Genomic DNA, 20,314 nt, shown 5'->3' with positions numbered 1-20,314 from the left:
GGTGACCATGAATCAGGTTTCTCTTCTTTCATACTAAGAAAACTAGAGCCTTGACCAGAACTTGATTCACCCCCAGGATATTCAGGTAGAAGGGGGAGAAGCAAGACCTTGAATTTCCCTGTCTTTACTCATAAAATGACTTAATCACTAAATAGCATGAGTTTAAATGAAAAAGATTAGATGAACTTTTCTTCCATCAGACAGATTGAGAGCTCAGAATTACAAAGTAGATTGAATTACAGATATTTTAAGGTTAGCTTTTTTTGTGAATACATATATAGCCTATAAAATTCAAAATCACTTTAGATATTTCACTTAATATTTACATATATCAAAAATTTTACAACTACACACTCGTGTATTTCTTTTCTATCTTTTTACAAATAGCTCAGCACATTAACTATGATTTACTCAGAAACTGTAACTTTTAATCATTATAGTTTTATTCAACACCTATTTTGTCTCACAAATTGAGTTTAAAGTTCACTCTGATTCTTTTTTATAGTTTTGAGGTAAGGGACAGTAAATAGTCTTTTATTCTAATTAAGTCGATTTAATCTTATGAAGGTGTTTTCACAACCAAATCCATTACTGTTGACTTTTCCAGATTTTCAGGAGTAATGAAATTATCTAATTCATCAGAAAGGAATTATGCTGACTCTTTTTCATATTTCCATTTAATTCTTTCCTTGTCTTTGTGACTTGGCTTCCAAAGGACAGGAGAGGACCCAATTTGAGAAACTTTTCCAAATTTTTTTTGGCTCCTCTTGACCCTCTCCTTTCTTTCTGTCTTCTTCTACTCTCTTTCCACTGGAAGCTGCCATTTAGATCTGCTTCTTTATTATTTTTTTCCTTTAGCCAATTTCATAGCATTCTTTTAGCAATCTGCTCCCTGAGCCACTTGTCTTCTCTTCCTCAGAACTGTTGTTTATCCTGGCTATGAGGGAGATATTTCAATATTTCAACCTCAGCAAGACTTCTTCATATGGCTTATCTTCAATCAGAAGTGAAGATTCAGACCCAGTCAGGTGAGCTCTGTTAATGAGGCCAGAGCTTCAGGGCTGTCATATGTGGTTAAGAACTTTCTACTTAATTTCCCTCTTCCCACCTTGCATCCCCTAGTTTCCTTTTCTTTGGAGTCTCACATGCAAGTGACAGGAAACTTGCAGTGGGTTGCTTGAAAATATTCTCTCTAGAAGGTTTTTAGGTTATTTGAAAACAATTTTCTAAAAGATATCTATATTTTTGCTTTGCTTATCTTATTAAAATACCAGACAGTTAGATTTCTGTACAATACTCTTTCTAGTACCACATGTTTAACTATCTGATTTATTAAAAGAACATTCAGTCAAGTTGTGATTTTAATGTAGCTTATATTTCACCAAAGTGGACCAGTCACTTTAAATTTAAGCTTCAGATGAATGTCAGACCATCATACTCTGACCTTATAATCATCTTCTGGAATAGGGCAAATGGATGTCTGTTTACAGACATGTATTTTGTTAATGAAGAGATGGAGGAAATGAGAATTAATTATTAGAGGGTAGTCCCCAGCTCTACTTTTGCTCTGGCCTTGGCTGTGATGTATGAGACTTCACCAATCACTTGAAACCCTGTATCTATAAGTTTACCTAAAGCTTCCATCTGGAAGACACAGATGTCTATTTGGTTAGCAATTTAATCCTAGGGAAAAAGTTTCTACTCACTACTCTCCACAGAGTATCCTGGGCTTCTTTGTTTCTCAGACTATACACAGCAAGGTTTAGTAAAGGTGTTTTGGCAGGGTAGGTCACTGAGGTTAACTGATCTTTATCCTTGGTGTTCTCTGACTTGAGCTTAAAGTAGGCAATAGAAGCACAACTGTAGTGGACAATGACCACCGTGAGGTGAGAGGCACAGGTGGCAAGGATTTCTTCTGGCCTTCAGCTGAAGCAATCTTGAAAATGGTGGAAATAAAGAGGACATAGGAGATGAAGAGAATTGTGGTCAAGAGGCTGATAATTAAGGCCAGAATATAATTGATGATTAGGGTAGCACTGGCCAGGTCCAACACAGGTCAAACATCACAGAAGAAATGCTCGATCAATGTGTTGCAAAAGGACAGTCTGACATGAACACAGCCTGAGCCAGTGAGAACAAGAACACCATGGAATAGACTGAGGATGCCAGCATGGCACAGACCCTCCATTTCATGATGATTGAGTAATGAAGTGGATTGCAGGTGGCCACATAGCGATCATACCCCATTACTGCTAGCAGGTGGCCGTTAGTGATGGCATAATCAAGGAAGAAAAAGAGCTGAGCCCCACAGCCCTCCAGGGATATAGATTGGCTCTAGCTTATGAGGCTGGAAAGCATGCATGAGATAATGAGTGGGTAGTACAAAGTCTCTGATGTGGAGAGGACGCTTAGAAAGAAGTACATGGGGATGTGGAGATGATGGTGAATATGAATTATAGTCACAATGATGACATTGCCAGCCAGAGTTAGGATATACAGGGCAAGAAACACCACAAAGAGTATGAATTAATGTTCCTGGAAGGTGGAGAGACTTTGGAAAACAAACTCTCTTACTTTTGTGTGGCTAGCTATCTTCGATGAATATTTCAGGGCTGAAAAAATAAAAGAAGGTCAACACCATCTCTTGGCAACAGAGATTGACTTGACCTATGGTGAGCACACTGTTCAGAGCAAAAATTCAATACCACAAAGACCCAGTTCAAAACTCTATGTATCAATTGTCTTTTGCAGGGACATAGAAGACTAGATCCTAAACTGGAAGTAAAGATACAGGAAATTTTAGCAACATTATCTAAAAGTTTGTGGTAAACCATCCTTTTCAAGTATGCCTGGGTCATTAAAAAAAAAAAATGACCAACTATGTCTGGACCCTGAAGTTGGTCACAAAAATTCTTAAAACGGGATTTTCTTAAAATGTAGAGTACATTCTCAGGCCACAGTATGATTAAGTTGGAAATTGTCACCAAAAATGATAACTTGAAAATTTTCAAATGTTTGATAATCTAACCTATGTTTCAAAGAGGAACTTATAATGGAAATTAGGAAATTTTTAGAACAAAAAAGTAATAAAAGAATCATATACTAAAACATGCATTTAGAATATTATTAGAAAAAAGTTTATCATTTAAAATGCTTGTTCGTTATTTTAAAAAGGAGGGTGAGAAGTAATTAGTTGAGCACATATCCTAAAGAGTTATCAAAACAAGGATAAAAAAGAAAGAAGAAAAAACAATAATGATGAAACAGATGTTAATGATATATTAAAGAAAGATAAAGATAGAGCAGATCCACAAAGGTAAAGTTTATAAACTTTAGGTAAACTGCTCATTATACAGACTAAGAAAAACAACTAAAGACATAAATAAATTCTATTATGAATTAATAAAAGGATACAATTTCAGAGGTTTCACACACAAAAAGATAAAAATTAATGTTATGAACAACTTTATCTCAATACATTTTTAAACTTCTATGAAATGTACACATTTCTTAAAAAAAATTACTTATCAATGTTGAATGAGGAGAAAACCTGGAAACTATTTTAAGAAATAAAGACTACATTTAAACCTCCAGGCCAAGAAAAATTTACTAATAAGTCCTATAAAACATTCAAGGATAAATTAATTTTAATCTTATACAAACATTCAAGGATAAATTAATTTTAATCTTATACAAACTATTTTAGGTGATAGAAAAAGAGGAACTACATCTCACCTCATTTTATGAAGCTGGCATTATCTTGATACCAAAGTTAACAGTCCAATCTCACTCAGACATAAACGTAAAATTCTTAAGCAAAATGTCATGAAACCAAATTCAGCAATGTATAAAATGGATACATGACCAAGTTGGTGTTATTTCAGAATATAAAGTTTGTTTAACTTTAAAACAATACAATCTTATACTTCAAATAAACTTATTAAAGGAAAAAAATCATATTCCAATAGCTGCCAAAAACATTTTTAAAATTCAATATCTACTTATGAGAAAAATCTTTAGTAAACTAAGAATAAAAGGTTTTGTTTTGTTTTGTTTTGTTTTGTTTTGCTTTGCTTTGTTTTTGTTTTTGTTTTTTTAAAGCCGATAAAGCATGTGTATAACTCTTCTACAGCCAACATATACTTAGTGGCGAAATACTAAGGGATTCTCTTTAAGGTTAGAAACAAGTTAAGGGTGACTTTGTATTCATTTCTCTTCAAAATTAGATTGGATATATTCTAGCCAGCCCAGTATAACAAGAAAAGTAAATTAGAAATATAAGGATTGAATAGGAAGAAATATTCTTTACAGATGATGTGATGTGATTCTGTATGTAGAAAATCTAAAAGAAACTATTGATGAATTATTTGAATTACTAAAAGAGTTAAACAAGCTTTCTTGTCCAAAATTTATATGTAAATATTCACCACATTTCTGTATTTCAGCATGCTGATAGCAAATTAAATTTAAAGGGGCTATTACTTATAATAATTTTAAAATATAAAGTACCTAGGAATAAAGAGCTTTATCAAAAAATTACAAAACTTTAATTAAGAAAACTGAAATAAATGGAGAACCATACCATGCTTATGAGCTGGAAGATGTAATATTCTTAAGATTCCAATTAATCTAAAATTCTATGACCCAGGCAATCTATTAACTCAGGACAATTCAATCAGAATCCCAAATGGGTTGTTTTTGCCTGGTTGTATGTTAGATTGACAACAAATTCTAAAATTTATATGGAAGTACAAAGATTCAAGAGAAGCAAAAATACTATTGAAGAAGAAAACAATATGAGAGAATTTGCAATTCAAATATCATTACTTATTACAAAGCTACAGTAATTAAGGTGTGGTGTTGGAACAGAGATAAACAATCATACTAGTAGAAGAAAATGAAGTTCTGAAATATGAAGAAAATTCTTCACAAAGGAGCTGACATTGCAGATTGGTGGAAAACAAAGAATAGTCAATTAATGGTCCTGGAATAGTTGGTTATCTTTATGGGAAAAAATGAAATTAGAGTATCTTGTACCATAAAAAAAAAATCAACTTCAAATGTATTAAAATCCTAATAGAAGGAAAAAAACAACAAACAAATCATCCTATGAAGTGTTTAGAAGATAATACATGAGAATATATTTAACATTTGGGGCAGTAAAAGATAAAAAACATAAAAAAATAATCATAAATTTTATTACATAAAAATTGACTTCTATTTTTCAAACTAAATCACAAAAAAAAGAAAAAAGACAAAAACAGTAAAAAGATATTTACAACAAAAATTTAGGTAAAATGTTAGTACTTAGAATATCTAGAGCTTCTAAAAATAAAAAATTAAAAATAAAAAAGATCAGCTAACTGTAATGATAGGTTAAAAAATGAATAGGAATTTTAGATGAGAGAATATATAAATGCGATATGAACAGAGTTTTAATATCATGAGTAGCCAGGGGAAAATAAGACCACAGACCACAAATTAAGACCGCAGATCATTTCACACTCAATAGACTGCAAAAATTAAAACTACTGCAATGGAAGCTCTAGTTTCTATTAGAGGAAGAATAAATTGATATCATTTTGAAGACCAGTTTGACATTACCTGCTGAAGTTGAAGAACATATCCTATGAACCAGCAATATTACCATTATATATTTCATCTAGAAAAACCAGAAACACATGCAAGAGGTTTATAACAGTTTAGCTTACAATAGAAAAATAAAACAAACACACCAAATGTGTCTTCAAAGACAGAAAGGATATTTAAATTGAAGTAATTGCTCATGATGTAGTATTTTAGAGCATTAAATGAATTAATTATAAAGCAGGAGGGCAAACTGCAGCTCATGGGTCAGCTATCTGTTTTTGTAAATAAAGCTTTATTGGATCACAATCATACCCATTTGTTTACATATTGTGTATGGCTGCTTTTAGGTAGAGCTGACTAGTTGCAACAGAGATTGTGTGACCTGCAAAGACTAAAATGTGTACTAACTGATCTTTTATAGAAAAAGTTTGCTAACTCCTGTTAAAGATTAAAGGGACTAATTACATTTTCACGAATCAACATAGATCAATATCAAAATCATAGTGATGAATAAAAGAAAGAAATTACATAGACACTTGTGTATGTATATATTCCATTTACTCTATGTTCAAAAGAAGGCAAGATTAAATAATATATTGTTTAGGGATAATATATTCCTTTAAAAACATGGAAATGCTTTAACCTAAAATTGGTGATACTGACTATTTGTCATATATTTGATTAGGAGCACTATGAAGCTTCTAGATTTATGATGCTGTTTATTTCTTAGCCTACACAGAGAGTACCGAGATGTTTGTTTTGTTATATTTCTTAAAATATATGTTTGTTTTATACATTCTTTTTCATGTATGCCATATTTTGCAATAAAAATTTTAATGTTATACATCAAGAAAAGTGTTTATGATATTGTCAAGGAAAAAATATTATAAAACAGTAAAGATCATATGATCCTAATAGTTAAAGAAAACAAAGATATATATCTACATCTATGTGACTATGTATGTATAGAAAAAAGACTGAGGGTATACAAATGAATATATGTATATTTGTAAACAGAAACTAATACGTTATTATTTTTAAATTATATATTATACAACTTTTAAATGATGCATGTGAAAATTTGTAATTTAATGGAAAATAATAAGTTAAAAAGCAGGATATGATATAGTGTATACAAAATAATCTGAACTATACGAAAATGAACGTAGAAAAAAACCTGTGTGGAAATCATTTAAATGTTAATAGTGCATGATTCTGCATGATATAATTATGGGTAAATTTCTACTGTCTCCTGAATTTTCTGAAGTTTCCGTGATAAATGATATGTATTACTTATGCAGTGAGGGAGAGGATAGGTTAAGTTTTTAAACCTCCACTGCGGTCAATCTTACCACCTCTTTCCATTTTAGTTCTTTCGGCATTTCATTTATTCTTAAATGGTACTACTGGTCACCTACAACTGAAATTATTTATTATCTGACTTTTCAACTAGCTTATAAACTTTTTGATGACAAAGGTTATTAATTAGTCATTTCCACATACCCAGAATTTAGCCCAATTTTTGCCATATCTTAAGCTTTTGATAATTATGTGTTAAATGAACCAATAAATGAAGGAATGCTCTTGCGGTACTTCAGGTCTGAAAGGGAGATTCACACCTCTGCTAGACACATTCAGCAGTACTGCCTTGAACACATGGAAACCAGGACAAAGTATTGAAGTGAGAATCTAGACTTCAGAGCTGTAGGGGAGTGAGTGGTAGAGAACATGGTCTTTTCCATTAGGCAGATTGAGGTTATGAAGCACTCAAGCAAAGGAAAGACAGAAAATCTGGCATACAGGTAGACAGGAAAAGATAAACTCTATACTGTTCATTAAATTGCAAAAATTAAAAGAATGCCAGGGAAAAAAGACATAAACGAACAAGATAAAAAAACATGGATGCATGAATTAAATGTTAGCAAATCATTATCATTAAGAAGGAACATAGATAATATGGTTTTCCAATCCTTAAACTGACTTTTCTCTATAAATATGGTAGAAAATTATGATTTTTTTGCATTTTATAGTTTACTGTACTCCTTGAAATATTAATATATCTACTACTCAAAAATAGCCATGTGATAGAAATACTATGACACTTAATTCCAAAAAGGATAAAGGAGTTGCTTAATATCACATATTTAGTTCATGGCAAAGCTAACTTGGAAACCTAGCTCTCTTAACCATGGCCTTTGCTCTTGAAATATCTCAATACTGGAGAAAAGCATTCTTTCTATCTCAACTGAGATTCTGATACAATGTAACACTGATACACAGAAGTTAATGAGCCTTTTTTAGGAAGATACTAAAAAAAATGAAGGAAGTCATTATATCTTGTTCTAGAGTGTTTGATGTCTCTGTGAAGAGGCAGAGACAAGGACTTGATAAGTATTAGCCAATTTCCTTTTGGTTCCTAACAGCTACTAACATCTGGTGGGAGGGCAAGACTCAGAGGAAAATAATGTTCCTTTTATTTGTTTTTGTCTCTCTCAAGTCTAATATTTATCTGTCTAGAAACCCCAGCTCCTGCCCAATTCACATCCACATCTCACACATACACATGTGTGTGTGCATATGCACACAGAGATATACATACATTGGATTATGAAAAACATATTGTTTGGGCAATAATATCTGGATACCTCCATGTTACATTGCTGAATGGGAGCAGAAAAAAAAACCTAACCCTGAATTTAGCAGAATAAGTAGGGGGAATGAAAGCAGCATATTAACCTCAAAAGCTGTTGGAATAATAAAGCCGTCCCTTACACTCTGGATTTCTGAGATAGTTAGAATGAATGTGCAGAAATTAATATTTGGTTAAAGAATACTATATACTAACCTATTAAGATAAGCTATGTATTTTAAAGTTTAGTAATTACCCTACAAGGAAATAAAATACTCCAATTTTTGTAGATGGAAAATTTGAGTCTCAGAAGGATAAGATCCTTGTCAGACTCACAAATCTAGTAATCAGGTATAAAACACAGGTATGTCTGACTCTAGTAATCAGGTATGAAACACAGGTATGTCTGACTCCAAATCTCACACATTTCCATTAGATTGAAACCCTAAGCTTGAAGTTCAGTTTAGAGGGAAGGAGACAACAGGTGTATGAAAATGCCTGATCCTCAGCCTATTCGTTCAAAAGATACAAGGGGACATCAGCAGTAGATGACAACTCTGGCATTATAAATGTTGCCTTATTTACTATTGTCCATGATTTCAAACAGATTCCTCCATTCTTTACAAATGAAACTTATGAGAATACTCTATTTCACTTTGTAGGTACCTGCTCACAATCAGCCATCATGCACGATATAGAGAAAGTATCTTGCATATTGAAACTCTAGTGTTCACAAAAATTATCAGAAAACCAGAATAGGAAAAGGAAGAAACTTAGAAAATTGAAAAATCAACTCACCTCTCTCTCTCTTTTTTTTCTCTCTACCAACAACCACTTACTTCTTGCAAAGTTGACAAAAGAGATGAAAGAAATTATCTGAATTGCTGGTGCACTTGAACTTAAAAAAAAAAAGAAGAAGAAGAGATAGGACTGTCTCCAAGAGGCCTGTAGGGGAGAAACTGAAAACCTCAAGCTAAAAGTTTAGCATACCCAGAGTACCAGAAGGAAGCTCATGGTTTGGTGATCAATATAAGGTTTAGAGCACCGAGACCTCTGTCTAAGAGAAACTTCTTGAAAAGTTGAAGCCTCTTGAAGCATCACAGAAAGTGAAATGTTTTTGTTAAAGTGAAAACCAATGAACCCAGAAAAAGCACACAAAAATTAAATACAAGTCTATTTTTCTATATTTGGAGATCATTCCTTCCTTTATTAAAACAACAAATATTAATGAACATCTACTTATATTCTAGATATAATGCTGACAAAAAACAGTCATAATGTTTGCTCTCATAGAGCTTATCAAGGAGGGAGTTATATAGAGCTTTAGCTAAGCCACTGGGTATCTTTGTGCAAATTAGATAAAGGGGCCTCTTCTGGCTAGATGCAGCCTATGTGCATACTGCTTGGTCAGTAGACAGTGTATTTTTTCAGTTAGTAAAAGGGCATTTCTTCATATGGTTAGATGGAGCTCTATAACAGGATGTATGACTTGTCAAGTGGTCTGTGGGCTGGATTTTATTCCTTACTCTTCTCCTTAATTAGGTGTCCTTATGTAGTACACAACCTGTACACCAGGCAATTTTAAAACAAATAATTTTGCAAATAAATGCATTATTACAAACAAAAGCAAATACTACAAGGAAAAAATTAAAGGTCTTGTGAGAGCATATAATAAAAGAAGACAAGTTTTGCTAGTGTGGGTAGTCTAAATATTTTTCTGAGGGATGATGTTTGAGCTGGGATCTTTAAGATAAATATGAGTCTACTAGGTGAAGTTGGGGAAGAGAATTTAAAGCAGAGAGAAAAATGTGAGTGAAAGACTTGATAGTTAAATGATAATAACTTAACCAAGAACTGAAAGAAAGCCAAATTGCACACACAAAATCTAAGGAGAGATGAAGTTAGAAAGCAATAGGATGAGATTGTGTAGGGCCTTGTCATAAGGCTGATGTGGAGTAAGCAACAATTTAAAGAGGTGAACAACACAATCAGATGTGGTTTTCAAAACATCAGATTTTAGTGTGGAAAATGAACTGGCAAAGAGCAAGTTTAGAAGAGAAAGTTCTGCTGCAGTTTTCCAGTGGAAATCTGAAAAGATCTGGAACTAAAGTGGTGGACATGCAGATGATTTTGACTTGTTGGGACATATAAAACCAATTCACAATAGACATCTAGAACATATGGTCAAGTGACTCACCTTTACCAGGACTCACAAGTGATTCAGGAGTCATGTCTCAGAAGAATGCTTATCTGGAGGAAAGTTTTCTTTCTTTTAATATAAATCTGAGAATCTGAGGATTCTGCACTGTGCCCCCCCTTTTGACTTATGACAGAATCGTGAATTAATTAACCATAATGAAGAATCATCACATCCTCTCACCCATGTCTCTGACTAGAGCTCTTAAATGAAGGTATAGTCATTTTCCCTTGAGGACATACTCTGTGACATTGCCACATATACATATTATAAACATATTATAAATCTCAATCTCTGTAAAAAATTGACTCTCTTGGAGTATATTGTATCTATGAGGTTTACTATCCAAGGAATGAGTGACAGCTCAGAGGTAATATCCATCAAATGAATACAGTTCTTTTAGGGAAGGCTACAGAGAAATACATATATATATATATATATATATATATATATATATATATATATAATGTGTGTGTGTGCATCATCAAAGGGATATGGCCATTCAAGGGGGTTCTAAGAATGCGAACTGGCTCTAGTCTGGGAACTGGGTGAGGGACCATGATGCTTCATTATGGTGACTCAAGTCACGATTATGTTCACCAGATCTGGAGATTTTAAAAATGTATCATTACTCTTATATAGATCTAGTTTCCATTCTATTTCAGTCTTAGTAACACCATGATCAATGAGATACACTGAAGAGCTCTGAAAGCAAGCAAATCTGATTACTACTGTTACCCATTTTAGTAACCACATATACTCTTTATATTTGACCCGTTGGTCTCTCATTCTCCTTACTGAAATCAGTGAGCCATTAAATGGCACTATCTCACATCTTCAACCATAGACTACAAAGAACAGACATTATTTAATTTCCCACTCCTGAGTCCATATGATAATTAACCAACTGAACAGACAATGAGAGCTACTCTCATCTCCTTGAACAGGTACAGTAAGTCCAGAATCTCTGTTAAAATGCACACATCGATACATGTTGCTTAGTCTGAATATTATATTTCTTTTTCCTCTAACAAATTTAGAATAAATTTCTACATACATTTTTCAGGTTCCTGATGTTATGAATTAGGGGCCTTTTGGGATGTGTCATTAGGTATGGATCAGGAGGCAATGAGAGAAAATGGAGCAGACAAAACTTTTAGTTATGGTGGCTAGAGGAAGCCAACAATTCCCTTCTGAAAAGTAGAAAAGTGAATGATATATCAAAAACAACAAATTCAGGGCCCCAGAAATTGACCAAAGGCAGATAACAAGTTATGAAACACTTATGCTCAAAAAAAAAAAAATTGCTAGAGATTCAAGTAAATAGAGTTTGTGACTTTTTTGTCTTAGGATGCTCCCTTCCTTGTTCCCATACCCCTCTCTGATTCCCAGTTCGGTTGGGTAAAAAATTTAGGGTTTTTTTTTTTTTTTTTTTATCAGGGTTAGTAGTAAAACCCAGCAGCTTTCATGGCAGGGAGGTCAGTCTATATTTGCAGTGGAGGTGTGGCAAAATCCTGCAGCTTTGCTGGTTCAATGCAGAGGCTCACTTGAAAATGAATAGAGAAAATCCACAGCTCTGTCATTTTGATGTTGTAGACTTGGTTCTCGGCAAGTAGCAAAGAACCCATGAATTTAACTGGTAGATCCTGAAAATAAGAGAGCTGTAGAAAAGCTGGAATAAGTTCCTCACACTGTTTTGGCTGCATAGGAACTATGAATGAAACCTGAGAACTGGTTGGAACTTTTAAATCATTCCAAAATCTGCATGTATGTTGATCAGCAGAGGTTAGAGCCTAATGGGGTCTAGATGCTTGCATACAATCTCTACCTAAATCATTGGCTAACCTCTAAGTCATGTAGTCACCGGGAAACTCCTGAGAAGCCAGGCTAAAAAATAATAGTAATAAAAAAATGAGAAACTGAGCAGACATAAACATCTATACACGGCAATTTTTGCATTTAAGTTGAAAAAATTATTTAAAAAAAACAAGAACAAAGGTGACTTTCAAAAATATAATTTTTTAAGCGTTGCTACAATATATTCAGTTACTGATCAAATCTTAAAAGTCATATAAAGAAACATAAAAATGTGATCCAAATTCAGGAAAAAAGCAGTTAGTAGATAGAAGTTGATTCTGAATGGTCTGAATATAGAATTTAGAAGAGTCATGAGAGCAGATTTTATAAATATATTCAAAGAGTTAAAAGAAACTCTATTCAAGGAATTAACAGGAAAACATAATGGTGCTGATCTCACAATTACGGAATCTCAAAAGAGAAACAGAAACTGTATATATATAGAGTTCAATAAATAAGTTTCAGTAATTTATAGAATAAGTAGACAGAGAATCTGTAAGGATATATAGAGTACTATGATATAGATATAGATATAGATATAGATAGATATAAGTATAGATATAGATATAGATATAGATATATGCAAATGCAAATTCTGGAGTTGAAAACTAAAAATTTAAAGTGGCGATATGAACAGATGATTTGGAATGGCAGAAGAAAAATTAGTGAACTTGAAAATCATATAGATATAGATATATGCAAATGCAAATTCTAGAGTTGAAAACTATAAAAATTTAAAGTGGCAAAATGAACAGATGATTTGAAATGGCAAACTTGAGAATCAGTCAATAGAAATTTCCCAGTCTGAAGAGCAGAGAAGCAAGAGAATGAAGAAAAATGAAGACTCTCAGAGACTGGTAGGACAAACATTTCAACATAGGTATAATGGGATTCCCAGAAAAAAAAAAAAAGGAATAAAGGAGTAGAAAATATATTTGAATGAGTAATGGCTGAACACTTTCCAAATTTGATGAAAAACATTAACTTAAAAGATCCAGGAATCTCAACAAATCTTCAGTAAGATAAATGCAAAGAGAATCATATTTAGACACATCACAATCAAACTGCTAAAAAGACAAAAGAACACAAAGACAAATATTGAAAATGAGAGAAAAGTGTCTCGCCATCTACACAAAACCCAATATGATTGACAGCTGACTTCTTAACAGAAAGAAATTGAGTCCAGAAGATAGTGAAAAGGCATTCAAATTGCCAAAAGAAAAAATGTTTTAACAAAAATTCTATATCCAGTGACAATATCCTTCAAAAATGAAGGCAAATAAAGGTATACTCAGATAAACAGATTTTTAAAGAGAATTTGTTGCTAGCCGACCTATGCTAAGAAATACAGGATGAAGTTCTTCAGGTTAAAAGGAAATGACAATTGACTGTGACTTATATCAGTAAGAAAGAATGAAGAAAACCAAAAATGCTACCTATGTAACATATATAGTAATTATAAAAGAGTGTGTCTATGCATTTAAATTCTTTCCCTTAATTTCTTTAGAAAAAAACTTAACATTGTTTAATACCGTATTTTTGGATTTATAAAAATGAAGATGTAATATATATAATAATACTAACACAAAGAAGAGAGAGGAGGAAATGAAGTCATATTGGGGTAAAGTTGTTATATTTTATTAAAGTCATATTATGTAACCTGAACTAGATCGTGATAATTTAAATATGCATAAAACAACAGCTAAAAAAATTATTTACAAAATCAATACATACAGTGTGGTACCTATAAAAGTATTGAATATGGTACAATAAATGTATTTTTTAACAGAAAATAAGACAGTAAAAGGAGAACAGTGGAATGAAAGGACATGAAACAAAGAACAAAGAGCAAAATGGAAGACATTAATACAATCATATCATTAATTACATTAAAAGTGAATGTATTAAATCCTCTGATCGAAAGGGAAAAATTGTCAGATTGAATTTTAAAAAGCAAGATCAAACTATAACTGTCTACAGGAAATACAGTTTAGAATTAAAGACATAATTACTTTGAAAGTGAAAGTTTGTATATAGATATACTATTTAAACAGTAGCCACAAGAGAACCGCAGTGGCTGTGTTAAGAGACAAAATAGACTTTCAGACAAAAAACATTACAAGAGACAGGGAAATGCACTTAATTATGATAAAAAAAAGTCAACATGTCGGGAAGATATAAAATTATAAATGTATATGTATTGATAGAGCCCCAAGATCCATGAAGTAAAAACAACAGAATTGAAAGGAGAAATTGACAATTCGGCTTATAGCTAGAGTTCAATAAATAAGTTTCAGTAATTTATAGAATAAGTAGACAGAGAATCTGAAAGGGTATATAGAGTATTTGAAATGCGTCATCAACCAGCTTGACCTGACATTTATGGAAAACTCCACACACGGAAAACAGAATACATATTTTTTTCAAGTATATATGGTTCATTCTCCAGGCTAGACCATGTCAGGTCACAAAATGGTCTCAATAAAGTTTTAAAATTGAAATCTTTGTCTGATATTAACATAAAACAATAACTTTATTTTGATTAGTGTTTACATTATATATTTTCCCATCCTTTTCTTTTCCATCTTTCTATATGCTAATAATTGAGGTGCATCTTTGATAAACAAATTTTGTTTTTCTATAGTCTGACAATCTTTGTCTACCAATTGGTTTATTGTTTTATATTTAATGAAATTTACAGTGTAAATGTAATGGAATTACTGGTATATTTTGACTTAAATATACCATGATGATTTTTTCTCTATTTTTATTTTATTTTGCGCATGTACCTTTCCTTTTATCTTTTTGCCTTGTTTTGGAGTAATCAAGTATTTTTATTATTCCTTTCCATTTGTTACTTATACATCATTTTAATGGTTATTTTAGACTTACATTTTAAGGACTGTACAAAGACTATATAAAACCTTAATTTAATTCATCCTATTTTAATATTATTTTGTGCATTTTAATTTTACAAATATTTTAGAATTCATAAGACATTAGTTTATTATTGAATAATATTAAGTATGATATTAATTTATACTTGCTCATGCATTTATCTTTTTATTTTTTTATTCATCCTGGTTATTTTTTAGTTTTGTTTTCATCTAAGATGAAGTTTCATTCTACTGGAGAACTCCATTTTATATTTCTTTTTTTAAACAAAATTCACATTTTATTCAGGTTGAAATAAACTATACACAATTGTTTTCTTCATCAAAAATAACAATATTTTCTTCATTATTTCTAGTTTTGTAAGTTTCCTAGGTTTTGCTTATAAATCAGGATGAGGCAGTAGATATAGTCATGGAAAAAGACAGAATAAAACAGACAAATCAGTTGTCAGTATCCATGGCCTCTGACCCTGTTTTGACCATGAAACAGAAGTGTTCAATGCATTAAAAAAGCTTATGACAGTATAGACTTAACAAAAGAATGTAAATAGCAACAACCAGATGTGGAACAACATGGCAGATTCTTCTATCCAAACTTTAACTATAACTTGTTTCTTTAACATAACTTAACAGAGACAAAATTTACAATGAAATCCTTGTTTGGCAAGCTCACATGCTTCCGTCACTGTCTAGTAATTCCTTTAGCTGTCCATTACAGATTTTTAACTGCATACTTAAAACTTCTGTTATTCACATATTAATCATGGGCTTCATTGTAACATTTTATAAAATATATATTTTCCTTCCACACCTCCTCAAAATTTATTTCTTCCAAAAACTTATAACTCAATACCCAACAACTGGATCCACAGTGATAATAAATGTTTTGTCTAAAATAACTAAAACAATTCTAAAGTGCATTAGCAGAGATCATGCAGTAGTGTGATCTTTTGGAAGAACAGTTAGGTTTCCAAAGGATGAGTTCAAACAGGGGCCATTAAACAGGCAGATTTTCAACAGTTAACGTACTCAATGGGAGGACTATAGGTCAAGATATTCAGTGGCCTTACAGCTTTTCTATAAGATGTTTTAAAATGTCTTACCGATTTCTTTTCAAATATCCAATATAACATAAAGCCTATTTTTAAAATTTCTTGGATATTTTGGATAATTTCTGAATTATCTGTAGGAAGCTGTGACTTAGTTGTATAGAGTTAGAAATATGTCCATTAAATCCAGATCATGTTGTATATAGAAATTTATGTTAAGCGAAGCTAAGTTACTTGACCTTTGGTCTGTCAAATTATTCCTTATGTATGCTTGAGACATTTTCACCTATTTTTATAGCATTCATTCTTGATCTTCATTATAGGAAGAATACATAGGACCTTTAGCAATGTATAAACATTAGGGAAAAATTTGATGTCTGGCCGATGGAGCGCTTCATAAATGGTGGGTGGAAGCTCTATATCTTTCTCTTTGTGTTTCCACTTAATTTTCCAACAATGCAGTTCAGCTGAGAGTGTGTCAGAATCGGATAAGTCACTTCTGTCCATGTCAGCATGGTGCTCCACTGATGAGTTGAATTTGAGCTGTCCTATGACACAGGGTACCAGAGATAAGTATTAAAGAATTTTTAGGTGTGGTTCTGAGAATATATCTTTCAGTTCCTGAATAACATATTCCACTGTAAAAATGCTTAGAACTATTTTATAGTAACTCTCAGAGGTCAGCTAAGATTCCAGGTTAACTTGCTGAGCTCTGTGGAATTTCCCAGGGAACTTTGCCTGAATATCAAGTCTGGTTGCCAAATCGGTGGCTTCCTCAAACCAAAATTCATGATAAACATCAATATTTTTTATTACTTCATTTAATGGATGCATCACAACAGTCAAGCTGCTGACTACAAAGAATACATCAGAGGTTTGCCCCTTGGATATTTTTCCCAAAGGCTCTTGTAAAAAATAGACCGTTTTAAAGAACAATGTGGTGTTGATTCCAACATAGCCCTCCAGGGACACAGGAGGCAAAGAGGACTGCTGAGTCAGCAGCTCCAAGGAGGATAATGAAAGAAGCATTCCCTGGGTTATGTTTGTCCCCAAGGACACTTCACAGTGCTCCCATAGGTACTATCTGTCCCTTTGGCCATTCCCATGGACACTATCTCCCTACTTCGCTTGAGGGCATGGATGGTCCTGTCCTCCCCAGCACTAGCTAGGCGGCAGGTCCAGTTCAAGGGAAGACTCTTGTTCCCCAGGATGAGGCAATGCCTCTACCCTCTGCTCATATATAAAACAATGCCTGCTCTTGGCTGGCTGCCTGTTCCTGAAGCTCCAACCAATCAACTTCTGAAGCCTCCTTGTATTGTAAGTAATCAATGGCATGTCTCACTGGTCCTCCTGGTGTTTTTTCAGAATATCCAAGGCTCAGGTGCATGAAACTGGCCTGGAGCTCCTGCATTGTGAACAACAATGATAACGATGCAATCAAAACCTGTTACTGCACTACAGAATACAAATGCTTGGCCAGCTGTGCAGTTATTCCATCTAACACTTATGTCAGTATTTATAACATCTAAACATGAAACGAATGCCTGTAAGAGGTTTACTAAAATTTCAAAAGCATCATGCCTGTCTATTCATTGAGAATGGCAAATTTCCTTTAGTTATTTACCCCTATCTTCACTGTTCTGAAAGAGGACAGAAATTACATTGTCAAGCTCTAAAAGCAGTTGTGGTGATTAATGGAGAAAAAAATAAACTTCCTCAATTATTCCTAATGCAACAGACAGACACTTCCATATCAGGCATGGGTTTTGCCAACCACATATTTAAGGCACAGAAGAGCTGAGTGTATAGATAGCTTGGGGATATTTCTCTAAAAGTCTAGAAGCAACATTTTGGAAGAAAATCCACCGGACACAACGTAAGCCTGGCCATGACAATACTCCACGTTTAACCCCCACTACTCAGTTGTCGTAGTGTGAAATTTCACAGCCAAAATTTCAGCATCAGCTTTGTAAGGCTGTAAAGCCCACCAATTTCTCTTAGGTTATGCGATTTGTCAACAAACCTCACTAACACAGCAGGTACACTTCCCAGCTATGTCTACTATGACATCAGTGATAATGGAAAAGAAATGAGTCTCTCACTTCCTTCAGGATTTCTTCCCAAATGCAGCTCTCACAGATCTGCAGCACCTGTTTCTGCTGTGTTTTTGAACAGAACAATGTGTTGATTGCTGTTTTCTCAAAGTACTTTCTCAGAACCTCTTCACTAAAATTTATTCTGGCACTCCAGCAGTGCTTGAAAGTTATCATGAGTAAAGAGACCTTCTGAAATTTCATTAGCTTCATGTCCATCCAGACACGTTTTGTTTTCCCATAAGAATCAAATTTTCAATTAAAGATTTTAAGTATTCTTTGTTTTCCTTCTCTTTGGGGGTTAAATGTGAAATATCTTCATCTTTTTCTTCACCCTCTTCTGCACTGGGGTTCTGAGCATTACTGTTGTTTATTTCTTTGTTTTTGCTCCTGTTCAAAAGTTTTGTCATTTTTTTTTCTCGTTCAGTGTCCTGATTTCATCTTCACTTAACTCTTTTATTCATTTTCTGTCTCTGTTATGTGGATTGTTCAAATGACTGGTAAGATCAAATATTGTTGGAATTGTGTTATCTAGAAGAACTGTTCTGTAAGGACTTTCCCAATGACTTTACAAGTATAAGCTTAAGTTAATCTTGAGAAACAAAATAACACTATCATTCTTTAGTTTTCTGATGCCTCTACAAAATGTATAGTTTTACAGATCATAAAGTCCTCAGAATGTTTGGCACATAACAATAACTTTTATTAACTTTACCTGGTGTTTTATCTTCTAAGTCTACTCTCTTACAATTTTCCACCCACTTCCGGCATCTGGCTGGATTCTGTGGGAACCTGAAAAAGGGAAGGTCTGACTGCAGTTAGGGGCAGTGCAAAAGTTCAGCATCATTTCCCTCCCACCCGGAGGCTCAGTGCTTCCCTCTCCACCTCTTCAGGACAGCCCATCTTCCTGTGGGCTGGGGAGAACCATTTAACATTTCTTTGATGGCGGTCAGCTGGTGATAAATTCTTTTATTTTTTTCCATTCTTAAAATTTTTTTGTGTTTTGCTTTTCTTAGTAAAGGCTATTTTCCATGATTATAGAATTCTAGTTTGGCAGTTATTTTCTTTCAGCATCTTGAAGATGTCATTCCATTAAATTCTGTTTTCCATTATTGCCATTAGGAAGTCAGTTAAAAGTTTTATTGTTATTCCTTGAAAGTAATGTATCTTTTTTTCTCTAATTACTTTTAAGACTTTTTCTTTTCATCTTAATTTTTAGCCATTTTATGTTATATGCCTGCATGCATTTTGTTTATGGGGGTATGTGCATATATTCTGTTTGAAATTCAGAGTGATTCTTGAATCTATATCTTGATGTTTTCCTCAGGTTTAGAAAACTTGTGGCTATTATTTCTTCACATATTGCTTTTGAGGCATTTTACTTTTCTTATCCATCTTGGACTCCAATTACACATATGCTAGAACTTCTCACTGGGGTCTAGTATGCTCTTTTATATATAGCACATTCTTTATGTACAATGCAATGTAAGCAGGGGTCATTATTTTTGCTGTATTCTGTTGAGCAGAAGCAAGTCACGGTTCTGTCCACACTCAAAAGTAAAGTGTTCTATATCCTTATGACTCACTGAGGATCACTTTGGGTGCATCTGCCACAATCTATTTATCTTAAAGTTGTATTTGAAAACTTTCATACAGCAATTTGTGTATAGGTCTGTTTCTATCGAGTGATTTTTTTCTTCCTGATTTTTAAACTACAGACAACAAATTAAAGTTCCTCTAGGAAACTGTAAAAAAGTGGGTTTCAGGCTAACATTTCTATATATCTTTCCTTTTCTGGAATCCTGGCCCCTCAACTATTCACTGACTTAGAAGCTATATCTACATATTATAGCCATTATAATATCATTTTAGAGATGAAGAACTAATTCAACCCTTCAACTTTATTTAATAAGTTAATTATCCCAGTTAATCCATCTTCAGTTGTTGGGATTGTATTCCCTGGTACAACCACTTCTAGCCATATTGCTTTCCAGCAGGCATTTAAA

General features: G+C 33.1%; 2 pseudogenes; both read right to left on the bottom strand.

The window, feature by feature from the left end:
* Positions 1 to 395: 395 nt before the first annotated feature.
* Positions 396 to 10,449, bottom strand: LOC107503181 (annotated as a pseudogene).
* Positions 10,450 to 11,899: 1,450 nt separating this feature from the next.
* On the bottom strand, positions 11,900 to 19,152 carry LOC118612961 (annotated as a pseudogene).
* Positions 19,153 to 20,314: the final 1,162 nt, after the last annotated feature.

This window comes from Rousettus aegyptiacus, unplaced genomic scaffold (assembly GCF_014176215.1).
Source record: "Rousettus aegyptiacus isolate mRouAeg1 unplaced genomic scaffold, mRouAeg1.p scaffold_m13_p_17, whole genome shotgun sequence".
Classification (NCBI taxonomy): Eukaryota; Metazoa; Chordata; class Mammalia; order Chiroptera; family Pteropodidae; genus Rousettus; species Rousettus aegyptiacus.
The sequence above is the reverse complement of the archived record's forward strand: the minus strand, read 5'-3'. Positions and strand labels throughout refer to the sequence as shown.